Consider the following 16408-nt stretch of genomic DNA (forward strand, 5'->3'; position numbering starts at 1 on the left):
AACTTTTAAATTGATACCTACGAACTTACATTTACAAGGTTTTTTATTAACCTATCAACCATTTTTGTCTGTCTGCATAGTCATTGACAAAAAACAACATATCAGATGAAATTCCTTCTGAGTTTAATGTCTGTTTTTCATTAGTACGAAGCTGAAACTGTTCATTACTGAAAGACAAAGTCACGCACGATATCCTTTGGAAGTTTAAACTAGCGAGACAAGTTCAAGTGTCAGACATGGCCGCAACTCTACTTGATAAAACCCCTGTCATACATTCAGGCCCTTCCCACGACTTGCTCCCGACTACTCCACAACCAAGTCGGCGTAAGGTTGGGAGTAGCGTGGAATCAGTTCTATTCTAGATCTACTTTGCTGCTACGATCGCATTCAAGCTGAATACGATTTGATTCCCCCGACTTTTCAGAATTCAGACGACTTTTAAGACTAGCAGGCAACCTCGGCAACCAACTCCCAACCACAGACGACTGCTCACGACTAACTCCCAACCATGGTCTGTAGATGGCCGAAAGGCCATGGTCGGCTATGTGTATTAGGGCCTTAGGCGAACTGCCGCTCTAAACAGTCAAACGAATCAGGTGGGATTTACAAGACTTGACAACGAAAACAAGCTGTGTCCTCAGATCTACCAGATGAGGAGATAGGGCCGACCTTTGCGATGGCCTCGAAACCATCCTCCTTAAGCAATACTACCATTAGACCACAAGGCCATGGTTGCTACTGAGAGTCATCTTGGATAACACAACGCCGTCAGAAAAGTCCTAGGGAGCACACCCTAACCAAAGGTCCCAGCGGGAATGGCCCCTGTGACAATTATGTAGCTAGCTAAAGAGAGCACACCCTAGCCAAAAAAGCCAGTAGGAATGGCCCCTGTAACGTTAACGATACGTAACTGTGTATATTTTTGTGAAATTGTAAATGTATCGTTGTGCTATGTACTAATGTATGTTTGAATAAAGACCTTCGTTTGTGAAAACCTCTTGGATGTCGTGTGATGTAACAGGGGAAGATTCTGTGCACTTAGTGGTGTAGAAAATTTTGGTAGTTAACAACGTTATGTATTCTAACATCTGCTTGGCTTTGATAGACAAACCGACAACGACAGACTGACAAGTATTGTTTCCTCCGATACAACAAAGCTTCGAAAGAGAGCGCTGAATCTATTGAAGGACCTTACCTATACTGCAAAAGCGCGAGAGTTAAAGCCAAAAATAATTTTTACGTATGGTCCCAGAGTGCTGTATTCCTTACTCAATCCCACCAAAACTTTTCTAAAAAAACCTTCTCTTCTCTAGTATATGATAATATAATCCGCCGTCCTCTAATCTAATGTCATACTTTTCAACGTATAATACGTCGGGTAACATAGACTAATGACGCATATATAAATAGTTAATGACATATTATGCCTATGCACTACAAACAGCTGCATCTTGTTAAATCACAGCGAAACAATGACTGAGCTTCAACTGACAGACAGACAGACAGCGCTATACATAAACACCGTCCAACAACAACACCAAAATACATTTTCCTGTTCTTCTCCATTTTTGTCCGTGCAAAGGCCCGTAGCCTGCTACCATACACCTGATATACATGTATCCTCGCATTCCCAGCCCTCTGGTCAATCAAGGTCTGAGATAAGACTGCTTGAGATCACAGTCTTGAGTAGCAGGGTGCAATGAAGATCAGGCATGTGTCTGGTAATTAGACCACAGATCCGACATCTTGGACATTTCCGGAAATGTGATGGAGTGGCTATGTACGCAACTTTTAAGCACACAAAAATGAAGACAATATCGGACTGTGTCATTGAAAACATAGCGATGTACGAGTCAAGCTAAGGTCAAAAAATTGCGTTGGTGCCGTTAGGGGGCGCCCGGCCGGGCCCCGAAGCCACAAATTTGTCCCGGTAGACTGCAGGGTACGGGGGTGCTTTCCGGTGCTCGCACGAGTAGCTCACGGCGTCGGGTCCCGCGTTGATTTTAATTCCGAGTTAAACTGATTCGGGGTCCCGGCCGGGCCCCATAAAAGCCCAGCAGCCGCAGAGTGTCCCGCGGGGACACGTAGGGGTCACGCCCGAAAGTGCCGAAAACAGCCCATGAACTACCCGGCGGGGCCCCTTTTTGCAATTGGGACGCATTACCTTAGGTTTTGATGCCCCCCCCCCCCCTATCACTATCACTATCACTATCTGTTTTGCTTTGGTCGCGTGGCGCCGATGTTTTCATTGCCTCCCGGTTAAAGATTTAACGTAAGCTATCTTTCGGTCTTTTTTTTTCACCTATCATGAACAGTTCTGTCAATAGGAACGCCACACATCAGGTTGTACCTTCCTGATTAGTTTAGAGTAGTTTGTCCTTCACATGTGAAAGATCGCGGCCTACACAAGGGCGTGATTAGCGAGTCACGCAATGGTAGATCTTCCACGACCCGTCTCTATCATGTCTAGTTATGAAATTCTTACCTGTAGGAGATCATTTAGAAAAAACATAAAATAGCATTGTTGCTCAAATGATTCATGCAAGAATCAATGTACATTCCATAGCATCATATAACGTTGTCTAGGCAAACATATGTCCATCCTAAGATCCATCCTAAAATGTTGTCTTCACCTCATTAACGCATTAATTGATCAGAGTTTTAGTTTAAAACTTGGGATTACTCCATTTATTCCGTTAGTCACTGACGAAAGACAGCGGATGCTGTCTTTAATCGTCTGTTTCCATATTTTATCCAGTTACTCGACTAACTGTCATTTAGCGTATCTTATTACCTTCATGAGCGCATACATGTCCATCTGTTCAAAGGCATGTCAAGCTCAGTCCTTTCCCTGTAGCCGTGGATATAGACGTGCACGCTCCGGTCATGTTTAGACAGGATTTTCCCCAAACTCTCACTGCTCGAGTAACTAATTGAGGCAATACGGCGCTAACACAGGGTCGTTGCACTGACGTATCACTGAGTCTAGGGCATGCACCTGTTTTGTCCGTTGGGTATCGGGTCGCCCATGCATATCGGCGGCGTTCGCTGGCTGATAATCGGGGATATGCGCATAGCCTCCACCGGGCCTTCCTACGGGCGTATGGATCGTGGGATTCGGCAAAAAAAGGGAATATGTGGCCAGTAGAGTCAGTCCACGGTGAGGGTCTATATTTTGCCCGCGCCTGAAAAATGAAACCCTCTGGTGGCCAAACTTCCCTGGCAAATATTCCCCCTATAACTGGCGTAGTTAGTCTGGTAGGGACTAGATATCGTACACGTTGCTCTGATACGGGGATGCTTTTAAGTTTAGCCTTCCGAGTTATCTGTTTACAGTCCTTGTCTGACATTTTAGGACATCCCGATCGTTTCTGGGGATTCTTTCGATAAATTACTGCAGAGATGCTGCAGAAAATCTTTTGCAAAGATCTTGCCTTATCAAATTTGCCGCCTAGCCGACATCTTGTAGCAAAATAGGCGTGAGGAGTCTCTATCTTGCCCCAAGAAAGTCGTAAGATTTGGAAAAATTATCGGACTAAAGATCTGGACATATCTGCCAGCTCGAAATTTCTCTCAATGGTTCTCCTCGCACTCTCCTTCCTAATTGGTCGACTCCGTCGTCACTGTGTCTGACGTCACCTCATTAGCATACGCCGGACCTTTCCAAGGTGAATGTTCCGTAACCCTTCAAATATACCTACCAGTGACCGGTTAGTCCGTGTTATTCAAACAATACGGCGACACCGTGCAGCGACCAGGCACTCACCATTCGGAGAATGTTAGCCAAGGGTTTAACGGGTCTTTGCTGTGGTTTTGTCAACGTTCCAAAGTTGGCGGTGTCACTTGTGGTGCTGGCGGCCCTCTTGGAGCGCTCGTCGGGTCGGGAAGGAAAACCCAACCGACAGCTGGCCAGAAATTCCGTATCGTTGCTAGGAGAGGTAAGCCACACGTAGATTTCAAGCAGGCACCGGCCTTTCTTGAGTTTTGTATAAACGTATTGAGACAGTTTTAACGCATATCATTGTCTGTTTCAGTTCAAACAGCTTTGCTAGATCCATGTCTCAATGGACTACTAAATATAGAGCCCTGCTTAGCGACGTTTCTTCCGTACAAGCCATAGCAGTGTATTTTGCATGTGCACTAGTACTTATGCTTCAACAAACGTTTGCTAGCACATGTCGGTGTATATCCTTACGCCAATGTATCGCGTCTTTCTTTTCCTGTGAATCAATTGCGACGTATTATTAATGTCTCTTTCATGGGATGGGGGAAGGGCATCCTAACGAATGTAACAAATCACTCGTTTCGGTATGAGCCTATCCAAATAGATTGATGTCCTAGCTACCCTGGATAGCTGTAAGCGGTCCTGGAGACTTGTGCCACGCTATGCGGTCTCTATAAGCAGTCTGCCCGCGCGAAGCTCTCATTTACACCGCTTGCCCTCCTCATATGGGCCTTGTTTCTAAAAACTGTGCCGGCTGTAACATTAGAGTTGCAGCACACGTTGTTTGGTTTCATTGCGGCGGGAGAGCGCTGGAGGAATCCCGAGCGCGATGCGTAGCGTGCCGGTGTCGTGGTTAGTGGCATTGCTGCCATAAACGTTGGTATCTGTAGCCTGGGTACCACACCACCGCGCTACAGTCACTAATCCTTCGGCCGGGGAAGCAAGTTGCCCCGCCACCACAGTTAGCCCCTAATTATCTCTTGTGCGATAGATATCAGAGATCGGCTGCCAAAAGTGACCGGTAACCGGGTGCAAACTCTATATCGCGTATGATGTTCTCCCCGGCCCAGCCAAAAGGGGGTTATCGTCTAGCACGAAAGGTCTGGTATCCAGGCTATGGTATCTGTAACAGAAGATACTGTACATGATGGAGGCACCACGTGTGCAAGCTCGCACGGGCTACTGGAAGGAAGCGGACTGTTTTATAAAGGGATTAGTCTGACTGAGCTTGAAGAGCCGTTCCATACGCAAATCCTTTAAACCGCAGACATAATGGAATAAACATGTGCTTTCTGTGCAATTAATACAGTATATCATGGAAGCACGATAGAGTTTTTGATATTTTTTGCTTGGGATTATTATTATTGCTTCTCATTTCTGAGAAGGGCTGATTACTTTTTAAATTAGGCTGATTGAAATTTAGCCTGATTGAATCGCGTACAGTGGCCTGCCCAACGTTTGCCAGTCTATTATAGTCTCGAACAGCAGGGTTTGCATTACATAGACTAAGTGAAATTTGATTGCGTATCAAAGAAGCATTTACTCCGTTAGGGACCCGGTATTACTGGTGTTACATTGGAAAGTGAATAATTTTATGTTCCCATGATTTTCTTTCTTGCCATGTGTGCTCGGGATAAGCTGAAGGAGATCCTTTAGAAGTCCTTACATCAAGGCGGAACGGCTGAATTCAACTGCCCGGAGTAATTTAAAAGCCAGTTTTGACATAAACGCCAATGACACACTGCCCATCCGTTAGGCTTCGCGACATTTGACCGACATTGAACAAACCATCGGGGATTAACGTGTGACCACCGGGCGGAGATCAAGATATCGCCGCAGAAATCTCACTTTCCTTTTCTGAGCCGCCGCTGAGCCGATCGGCTGCGGGAGGCTAATTGGGAACACTCGGTCTCATTAGGCGACTCGGCCCGCCTGCTTCATATATTCAATCCGCATGGGACAAGGTCGGGAAAACACGTGCTCTTTCCGCAGGCACATTCTCCGCCGGGTGAATGTTTACTGCACAGCGTAGGGGTGGGTAACGATACAGAAAATTCAGGTCCGGTCCAGGTCCAGAGGCTCAGGTCCAGGTCCAGAGGGTCAGGTCCAGGTCCAGAGGCTCAGGTCCAGGTCCAGAGGCTCAGGTCCAGGTCCAGAGGCTCAGGTCCAGGTCCAGAGGCTCAGGTCCAGGTCCAGAGGCTCAGGTCCAGGTCCAGAGGGTCAGGTTCAGGTCTAGAGGCTCAGGTCCAGGTTCGGACCTAGCTGAATCTGGACCTGATTACAGTAGTGCTGAAGTCCTGTACTATATGTTTGGAGAGCGAGACACAAGTACAGGTCTATGAGTCCTACAAATTATGTTCAAATTATATATTAGAGTTCAAAGAAGAATTGACACAGAAATCAAAATCGTTGTTCTTTAAATAGTTCATCAGCTACGTAAAATGCTACGGTCACGTTTCCAAACTGGATGATGAAGACATCAGGCCAGGTTGTCGAAACGTCTTGGATTCTTCAATTTTTTGGATATTTATTCACTACGTCTGTAAAAAAAATGATAAGGTTGCGTGCCTAAGAAAACTATGTCTGTAAGTCGTTTTATGGTAGGGGCCATAGTAGATTTTTGCAATTAAAAAAGTGACATGCAACAGTCGATTGAAGCGTTCTAGTTAATTATTTGGCTAACAAGATACTGAGTCCCATGGGGTAGCTCATGGCTAAATCTACGGCACCATGACACCAAATACACGAAAGAAATAATTGGAGTAGTTGTCATGTGAGCTTTCCTTCTTCTTGCCATTGGGACAGTCACGTGCGACTATAATATGATATATGAGGTAGATATTATCTTATGTCTTGATTTTAGATACAAACTGCAAGACACCATTTATACCTTTATCTTGGCTGGCTGTGGGCTTGATCGGGGAGGATTAATGAGGTTTTCATCCTCTAAAATGTCGGCCATTCTTAGGCAGTGTTGATTCGATTATATGGATGTCGACATCCGCGTACACATCAATTTTTAGAAAGTTTTACACAAGAACTTTCGACTCTACTGTAAATCGTACAAAGCAGCTGCAAAATGACAAATATATGCCGTAATAGCAAAAAATATCGGAAAAAGGATACTTATGTCGTAGAATGGTTGTTTCAAAAGTTAAAGTAAAGAAGAAGATGTGAACGAACAAAAAGGAAGAATCTATTGTTTGTTATACAGTACCACACTCTGTATGTCAAGTCATTTGTTCAACCTTGACCACTTAGATTTCATAATGAAGGCAACGTTTTTTTGCCTTTTTTCTTTTATTTGCACGCTCGCATTAGTTTTGGGATTCCCAGAAGATGTCATCCATATAATCGAATCAACTTGGCCTTATTGAAGTGAATTCTTTGGCATCATTCCCTGTTTTCGGTGACGTAAGCAACAGGCCCCTATATCCGATCGATCCCAGACCTACAGTCCTTGAGACCATCTCGACTATGTAAACTTCAGCCTGGTAAACCTTGGTCTTTTTTCTAGGTTAACATTATCGTCAGAAGGACAGAGCGGACGCCCCATGCAATTCGTTGAATCTGATAAACGTTGCATCTGGAAGATGTCCGGTACAACGTTAAAAGTAGTTATCGCTTCAATAAAAGGAAATTCACTAAACGTTCTTTTGAAACCAATAAACCAATTTGACTTTAAAGTTAAAATCCCAGAAATGACTTCCCGTGCAATTCATTAGCCTCCAGTAGAGTCAGTCCACAGTGAAGATCACATTTCGCCCGTTTAGCCTGCAAGTGAAACCCTGGCGTAGTTAGTCTGGTAGAGACTACAATTAATTGAATCCGACAAATGCTGTATCTGGAGGATGTCCAATTAAGCAGTAAAAGAAGTTTACGCCCCATTGAAAGGAAGTTTAAAAAAACGTGCTTTGCGTTTGACTTTGAATCCCGGAGATTCAAATGAACGTTTTCAGTGACGTTATTTACATCAATCGAGATCGAGGATGTCAAATGCTTCCCAGGAAGATCTTCAGCCACATTGCTAGATAGCGAGATTTATGTCAATACCTTTTATGGTCATATTGTGATTTCAGCAGGTCACGTGACGTGCACGTTAGACCATGTTGATTCGGTTATAGGGATGGCACCCGCGCTTGCATCAATATTCGACCGTTTCCAAAACGTTTTTTCGAGCGTGAATTTTGTAAATTGTACAAAGCAGGTGCAAAATGAGCAATGATATGCGCATATGAATTGCAAAATGATATTTGAAAACGATACTTATGTCGTAGAATGCCAAAAATCAATTTCAAAGTCAAAGAAGATTTGAAGAAATAGAAATGAGGAATCTATTATACGGTATACCATACTCTATGAATTTGTTCATCCCTCCTGACCCCGTAGATTTCATAATGAAAGCAACTTTTTCTGGCCAAACGTTTTTTTTGTATTCGCACGATCGCATCACTTTTGGGGTTCTCTGAGGATGTCATCCATATAATCAAATCAACAAGGCCTTAGTGTAAGAAATACGTTAACAAGTCGACACCATATATCTACTTTGAGCCATCCTTCATCCGGTCATGGTCTGCCTGTCGGTATATGCAGCGCACCGGATGTTACTTTCCGTTCAGTAACAAGATAACAGATTTGCCGTGCGAGGAAGACTGTTTATTTATAACTTGTCAAAGATTCCAAGAGTCTACGTACATCACTTCCTATCGCATCCAGCCGTCTTCCGTTCTCATGTATCTCTGTTCAAGGCTATGCAGAGACCTGACCATCCATTGCATGACCCGGGTCCTGCCCAAATCTAAAGCCTAAAGACACTCTGCCACAGGAAGAACACTGAGGAACAGTCAATATCACTGTTCTCTATGCCAGAACTAAGAGACTGCAGCAACTTCCTGTATTACGCAATTTGACTGTACAATAACTTACCTTCAGTTGCCTCTTACATTGTATCTCACAAAACTTGACTTGAAGTAACATTGTGAATACCTTGATAACTTTATATTTGTCTTTGTGCATTGATGTATTTTAATCAACAATGTAACAAATTGTTCTCAATTCAGGGGAATTCAGTTGTACTCTCCCTGCTTATGTACATTTGGTGAAGGAATGAGTAATAAATGAATAATAAACAGAATTATAAGAAGCGCTTTTTAAGAAGAAATTCAACCTTGTGCATTGACAATCTAGCCCCCTTTGGTGTATTTTTTTTTCAAATATTTCCCAAATCACACCAGACTGAAACAATTCCCAATGCCGGCTAGTCCTACCATGTGGTGGGGAGGGGGATGAATCCAGGGTGACCTTTAATGACCTTGCGGGGCTTATGTTAGAAACTCGAAATCATGCCATGCGTAGTGTTGCAGGTTCTGGTGACCTTGCTGTTTGTAAGGTCGAATTCTAGGCCGCTATTCCTACACGTATTGATAAATTCCACTGTAACTTTATCATTTCGACAGGACCTAATGAATAGTCATCTAGCTTTCCTTTCCGACCCCACCCCCCCAAGCATTTCTTCGCATTATATATTCAATACTTTGGAATGTGGTAAATATTAGGTTTTTTTATGGATACGCAACTTAAGCACATAATTGGAACACAAAACGGTAAATTAACGATGTTAGGCGTGTAACGGTCATAGTTTGTTTTTATATCTAGGTTTAGGTTATAAATGTGTCACACCACATGTGGCGTTATGGTATGTAAAAGGAGCCCTTGTAATGTCTGCGAAGGTCAGGTGGTCAACACGCGACATGACACGTAGAATCTGGATCAGGACCTTGGGGCCAAAGGTCACGTCTTCTGTGTGTGGGAGGGAAAGTTAGCGTCTACTCCCAAGTAGTCCCGCCGAGAAGGGCTTACACAACAGGAGGTGTCAATCTGTCATATCCGCTTTCAATTATTGCATGGGCGGCCATCAGCCGGAAGGTCTGTCAAGGTCAGGTCAAAGGTTACGACTGCATCGGGTCGCCATGTGATAATGGCCGCCATGACACCTGTTAATGCTGAGGTCATAATTCCAAACAGGGGTCCGGTCGGGCTGCTGCATGGATGAAAACTAGACAGTTTATATCAATAATATACACAAATGGTGCTCATGATTATGTTGTTTTTTGTTTTTGTTTTTTGTCTTTTTTTGAAATACTTTTCGTTCCCACAAACTGTCTCGGTGGGCCCAGGGTTGGGAATTGTGACCATAGCATTACACTATTCTAGCGCGCGTACAAATTTAGGATGTAGAATGCTGTCTTTCAAGTCCCGTATCGAACTAAAAGAAATGGTTGTCATACCTTGTATGCGATATGATACCTACGTCCTCCCCATACGTACGTATACTGTTAATGATGAGCTTACTCATCTTCCCTAGAACGTGAGCATCTTGGCATGTTTGCCCCGTGGTCGTTTCCTTGACTTCTGAACTTTTGTTGATCCCTGCCTTTGATCTACCGAAGCTAGATAAACCGCTGTCTCTGACGGTTCACAGTGACAAGTGACAGTTAAGGCCATTCCAATGTAAAGTTTAACGGTAAGGGATACATTTTGCCCTCTTCTCATGTCGCTACCGCATTTTTATAAATTGTCTTCCCAACAAATCCCTCCTCCCCCTGCCGTAGGAATAGAATACCTGGAATCATCAGCACCACCTGGTTATAATGTCATGTCTCAGTCATCCTCGACAACTCCTTAAAGTAACTCATAACCCTTACCAAGGTCTTGATCAAGATCAGCACCGAATTTTGATAAGCTCAAGATGGCCCGGAAGTCATAGACTTGCACGATTTAGTGTGATGATAGCCATAAAGGCCTAGGGAAGCATTTCTCATTATAGAAATAACCCATCAAACACGAAGAGTTCGCTACCCGATCCTCTATCAAACCCCACAAATCCCTTCTCATATTGTGTGAACTAAATTACGTATACGCCAAACTAGTTACTCAAGCAACTGGATAAAATTTCGAACTCTTACAGTTGTTTTGCTGAAAAACCCTCAAAGTGACAGCAAGAAACGAGAATCCGAATCCTTATAACATGATACCGGCCAGGTATATGATTTCTTTCTTTGCTCTTTCAGACAGACAACGGCATGTTTTCACTTTTTACATCCTGGATCTTCTCTGTCATCTTTCTCTGACATGTGGTGTTCACCTGTTGATCATATGGCATACTTCATCTGTACCGCCAAAGCCTGAGCTAATTTTCGGCGAGTTCGCCATGTATATGAAACAGCTGTAAAAGCATTTCTACTTAATCTGGCTCGTAGGAAAGGTGAGAAGGTTAGGCTGATGTTATACCTTTGGTCACTATCATCAAAAGGTATTTCACGTATAGCGTTTATTTTGCTGTCTCACTGATCTCAATGGCTGTGTCAGGGTTCATGAAAAATGTTAGCCTGATGCTTACTGCAAAAAAGTTTTGATTGCATATATTCAACATCAACTAACATAATTTCACCAGGGTACTTAAATCCGCCACCCTGAAAAGATATGTCCAAACAGATTTCCAACCCAACGTCCCCGGGTAAAATGCACTCATGTACAAATGTATACCGAAACTGTGCATACCTGGGGGATGCTGCACTAGAGGAGTACTCTTAAACCCACTGTTTTTGTCAACGTAGCGTATTCATATGTAATCCGACGAATTAATGTTAATGGCGGTTACGTCATCTATCATTTCATAAAGAGCGGACGTAAGCAAAACGATTTTGTATACGTATATTGTGCTGATGTAATATCCCGGGCGTAAATGTTTTGAAGAAAAAAAAGGAGAAACAAAATCAATAACCTAAAACACGATAACGGGGTCATATGCACATACAACATTTTTCAAACAATACGAATGTTATCACAAGTAGGGTTTCTAGTACTTAAAGTCAAAACTTGGACAGTCTGTTCTCGTCCTTGTAACATATCCACCACCACATGTGACCCTGTTTCGTAATCTGAAATTCCATGGCTGGATCGGAAGGTTACTCGCTGTCACTATCATGACCAGAAAGGCTTTGTCTGCATTTCCTGCGAGCTAAAGATAGACTTCACCCCACGTCAAGTTCACGACCCTGAGGTGACCGTCAGCCACAGGACAGACCATCCGAAACACATGTCGGCTCACGGACTGCTCGGCTGGACCCCAACAGGGCGTGGGAACCTACGTACTACTGTTGGTTTGGTTATCTCGACGACTTGCCTAAATCCTACTCTAAGACCCATGCCCACTGACATGCCCAACAGAAGCCAAGCCCCATGCCTAATCAAATGCATGCGGAGTGTAGCCGGCTGTCTATATATTGTGTCCCAACGTTCACATGTAGTTATTTTGTTTTAGACGGGTACATTTTATAACGTAACGCACAAGGGCCATCGCCACGTACAGGCCTGGTCATTGAGTTGTATGACTGCTCTAACATTTTGCGCCTTGTAGTGCTACTTGCGAAAGTGTGGGCTTGTTGGAAATTTTGACTTTGTCATCTTTGGGTTTACAGCTTTTTGTTTGACGTTTGAAATGCTGAAAGTCCATTGTTACTTTTAAGGGAGTTGTTCTGCAGGGAATAGTTTATATAAGCTCTAGATTGTTAACTTACCATTAGTTCAATTGCGTTTACAGCTTTTGTTTGTCGTTTAAATAAAAGTGAAGTCCATTGTTACTTTCAATGGAGTTGTTATGCAGGGAATAGTTATACAAGACGCATTCTGTAGATTACTAACTTACAATTAGTTCAATTGCGTGTACAGCTTTTGTTTGTCGTTTGTAATAAAAGTCAAGCCCGTTACTTTTAGGAGAGTTGTTGTGCAGAGGGAATAGTTATACAAGACCCAACCTCTAGATTGTTAACTTACCATTAGTTCAATTGCGTGTACAGCTTTTGTTTGTCGTTTGAATAAAAGCGAAGTTCATTGTTACTTTCAAGGGAGTTGTTCTGCAGGGAATGGTTAACGTTATACAAGACCCAATCTGTAGATTGTAGACTTACCATTAGTTCAGGTCTACAGTACACGATTTCCACAGAGATTGCATCCAAGTAGAAGCCAAAGGGTGAACTTCTGTCTTTCATTGTAACGTTGGAACATACATTACCTTTCGTTCCGGTTAATCTGCCTTGAATCCTGCGTGCAAATTGATTCGGAAACTTCTGTTTAAGTGTAATCTATAACCTGGCGTTAAGGAGACATAAATGGGTTAAGTGAGCCCGCAGGAATGGACGACGACTGGGGACTAGCCTACACCAGGCCTTCCTACGGGGGTGAGGGATCGTAAAAGTCGGCAAAAATGGCAAATATTGACCAGGGAAGTCAGTCCACGGGAAGGTTGATATCTCGCCTGAGAAGGAAACCCTCTGGTGGCGAAACTTCCCTGGCAAGTAACGTTATTCTCCCTAGAGCTGGCGTAGTTAGTCTGGTAGAGACTGGTTGGGGACGGTCGTGATGGGTGATGGGCAGGTTGCTTCTGACGACATAGCCTCCTTTGCAAACCTTCTGGGCAGCAAAAGAACCTGGCCCCGATAGCGCCCCCCCCCCCCATAAAAACGCCGGTGCCGCCCAGAGGTGGCCTGCAATCCGAACCTATTATAGCTCCCGAGTCTCCTCTCCGCAAATAGGAAGCTATAGTAGGTTTTGATTCCAGGCTAGCCCAGAAGGCCTGAAAAAGAGGCTCCTGACGACCCCAATGCGGCACGGCCTAGATACGCAATTATCACGGACAGGTGGAGTGTCGAGGCGGAACGTCGTGATGGCTGCTCGAGTTAACCGTGCAGTTTAACCTCGCACCATGGCTCCGTGGTTAATTGTAGTCCCTCGTCACCTCAGGACCTGGCCTTGACCGCTGTAAAACCGCCGGGTTCATCATAGATCACGTAAGCCTAGTTTCTTCCGCTGAAGCAAAATGCACGAGAAACCTTCCCAGACCAGTTTTTTTGTCTTATCGGTTTATTAAGGGGGCTAATCTTCCAGGGCTCGTTTAACAATACAACAACATAATGCATACACCAGATATACGAATAAGTACATATTTGTATATAAGTACCGTCTCTAAGACTCCCTCTGAAAACCACATACCCTCCCTGTGCATGTCTCCGTGTGTGCGGGGCTAGGGCTGGCTTACTGAACCAGTTAAACCAATTTTCTTTGATACTCACTTCTCGCTTCCGTGTTTTAAACCACAAAACCCCACCACCACGACTCAGAGATTATGAGATGAACGCAACACAGTTGATAGTCATCATAATGCCGTAGTACATTTTAAATCCGTGTTGTGGTACAAGCGTACCCCTTGTTTTTCTAACGCACCACCGAAACACCCAGGTCCAGGCAGTTGATCCAGCTGGTCAGTCGTATTTTCAAGTACATTATGAAGTTGCTTATGTTGAATTGGTGTGATTTAGAACGATATAGTCTACTACATGATCCTTAATAATGATTTTTTATTGGTCAGAAATTACCCACAATGGCAGCCTTTCTAGCGCTAAATTGATGCACTGTATTACAGGTTTCACACAATACACAACATACATAATATCTTATCCACACTTGCATTTTGTGGAACTGTCGCAAGAGTCTGGGCGGCTGCCATTCGGCGCCACCAGGTGACCTCAATACGACTTTCCCCAAACGAAGTCAGGTACCCATTTACACCTGGGTGGAGTTAGAAAAGTCGTGTAAAGTGCCTTTCCCAAGGGCACAAGATCGGTGACATGACAGGATTCGAACTCGGGACCTCTTGGTTCTGAGTCGAACGCTCTGCCGTTGCGCCACACGACCCCCCGAATCTTTCCGTACCTGCATGATATCAATTGCAGCATATTGTGTTGCTGCCCTTCGACCGTTACTGATACTTCGTGCTGATTTGGAACAAGTTGGCAACTATTAAAACGTGAAAGAAATAGGCATCTGTTATCTTACAAGCCCTCAGAGTACGGAAAGATTAATTTGGCTAGCTGCCCTCCCCTTCCGGCGTAGAACATAAAACATATTTAACGAGCTGACCTTCAGAAAAAGAAATCATGATCAGCAGTTAGAATTCCACTGACGTCAATCAAACTTTCCGAAATATCAGTGAACGATATCGGTAGAACCATTGAGGAGATCGTTGATGTTTTCGTTGACCTGTTCTTGTTGTTGTCCTTGTTGAATGTCTATTTTTCGCTAGACGTGGTCACACGGTGTTGTATTTTTCTCGGTGCGTCTTGGTTGTCTTGTTCACGCTATTGGTGCATTATCCACTAGCTGGTACTTTGCTAATGCATATTTTGAAGGCCTTATACATCTTCTCGTTTGCACTGGCTTGTACAGAGGAAGTGATTTGCTTTCTTGTCAGTCCAAAATAGTTGTCTTGAAGTTGACGGTTCTTCCGGCCACGCATGTGATAGGCAGGACACGTTTATCGGGATATCAGAAGCGGAGATTTTCAATCATTACAATCTGCTAAGTGTCCATTGCCAAGTTAAACATACGCAATTTAACAAGAGCGTCCTACTGTTACAAGTTCAAGATTATAGACTTCCGCTCAACGGTCATTAATCTACCCAAGCGGTGACCTCAACAGTTACAGCCGTTTCACGTTAAGGCACCTTTTGGCTAAAATGTCCGGCTTACGTGTGACCCCTACTGATTCTACACAAGCAGGGGATTACGGTGGAGGTATTGGGAAAAGACGGTGGTATTGGTTTCACTGTGACAAAAGACGGTGGTCTTGGTTTCACTGTGACAGAATGGTGCCATTGCACTAGACGGCGATCGATCTGCAACCTCGCTGCGACATAAATTGGGATTGTGTAATCCTTGATTTCATAATTACAACATCATGCAAAACGTGAAAGTATGACTGAAACGACAGCAAAACACACAAAACGTAATAAGATTCGTTTTTATTCAGATCTATGAAATTCGTTGAGCGCTCTGTTAAATTGTAGGTCACAGAGATCACCGTCCTCGTGGAATGGGGGGGGGGGGGGTAGTATCTCAGTACAAACACGTTTTAGTCCCTCAGCCAAATAGGATTTCAGTTGAAAGTAAGAAAGGGGAACGGCTGGAGGTAATCAATCATGAGTTGCAGCTGCAGGCTATCGTGTGAATACAAATGAAAGAACGGTGCTGATTACAAACGAAACGTTTGAGAAAAGTGTTGTTGGTGATGAATCCACCACCTTTTACCTCCCCAAACGAAATCAGGTACCCATTTTACACCTGGGTAGAGTAAGGAAAGTAGTGTCAAGTGCCTTTCCCAATGCACAACATAGGTGGTTCTGTGCCTAGCACGTGCACCCTAACCGTTACGCCAACAAGACCAGTAGAAAAACGTACTGGTGCCAGATAGAATGTACTTCATAGTACATAATAATAGTATATTACGTGCTTTCCGTGCCCTTCTACCTGCCCTCGCGTGAACGACTGGGTTCCTGCCTGGACCTTGTTAGTTTCTGTACGACGTTGATTGTCAACTGATGTTTCCAGTTACTCAAAACATGTTTGGTCGCTGCCAGGAGTCAGATGCCCTTCGGCTGCTTCCTGTCAAACAAATGATCGACTCCTTTCTTTCCATGTTTGCCAACATCAGCCTCTTGAGCTTTAAATGGTGCAACACGTCGGTGACGATTAGGCTGCCCAACCATCACTTAACTCTTAATACTTTATGGGATCATCGTCAATCAACGAACACCTTCCTTTGTTAAGTGAAGGGGAACTTGTGAAGTA

General features: G+C 43.9%; 1 protein-coding gene across 3 annotated transcripts in view; it reads left to right on the forward strand.

Annotated features, from left to right (window-relative positions):
• The window catches only part of LOC136429920 (blastula protease 10-like), a 34539-nt gene that overhangs the window by 10067 nt on the left and 8064 nt on the right, over positions 1 to 16408 (forward strand). Inside the window, exon 1 of one of the 3 annotated variants that reach the window (XM_066420085.1) lies at positions 3547 to 3938. The exons of the other annotated variants lie outside the window; for them this stretch is intronic. The gene's annotated coding sequence lies outside the window, so the exon portion shown is untranslated. Of the gene's footprint in view, positions 1 to 3546; positions 3939 to 16408 lie in introns of those variants that run through there. 3 annotated transcript variants of the gene reach the window in all.

The sequence above is a fragment of the Branchiostoma lanceolatum genome, chromosome 3 (genome assembly GCF_035083965.1).
Source record: "Branchiostoma lanceolatum isolate klBraLanc5 chromosome 3, klBraLanc5.hap2, whole genome shotgun sequence".
Taxonomy (NCBI): domain Eukaryota; kingdom Metazoa; phylum Chordata; class Leptocardii; order Amphioxiformes; family Branchiostomatidae; genus Branchiostoma; species Branchiostoma lanceolatum.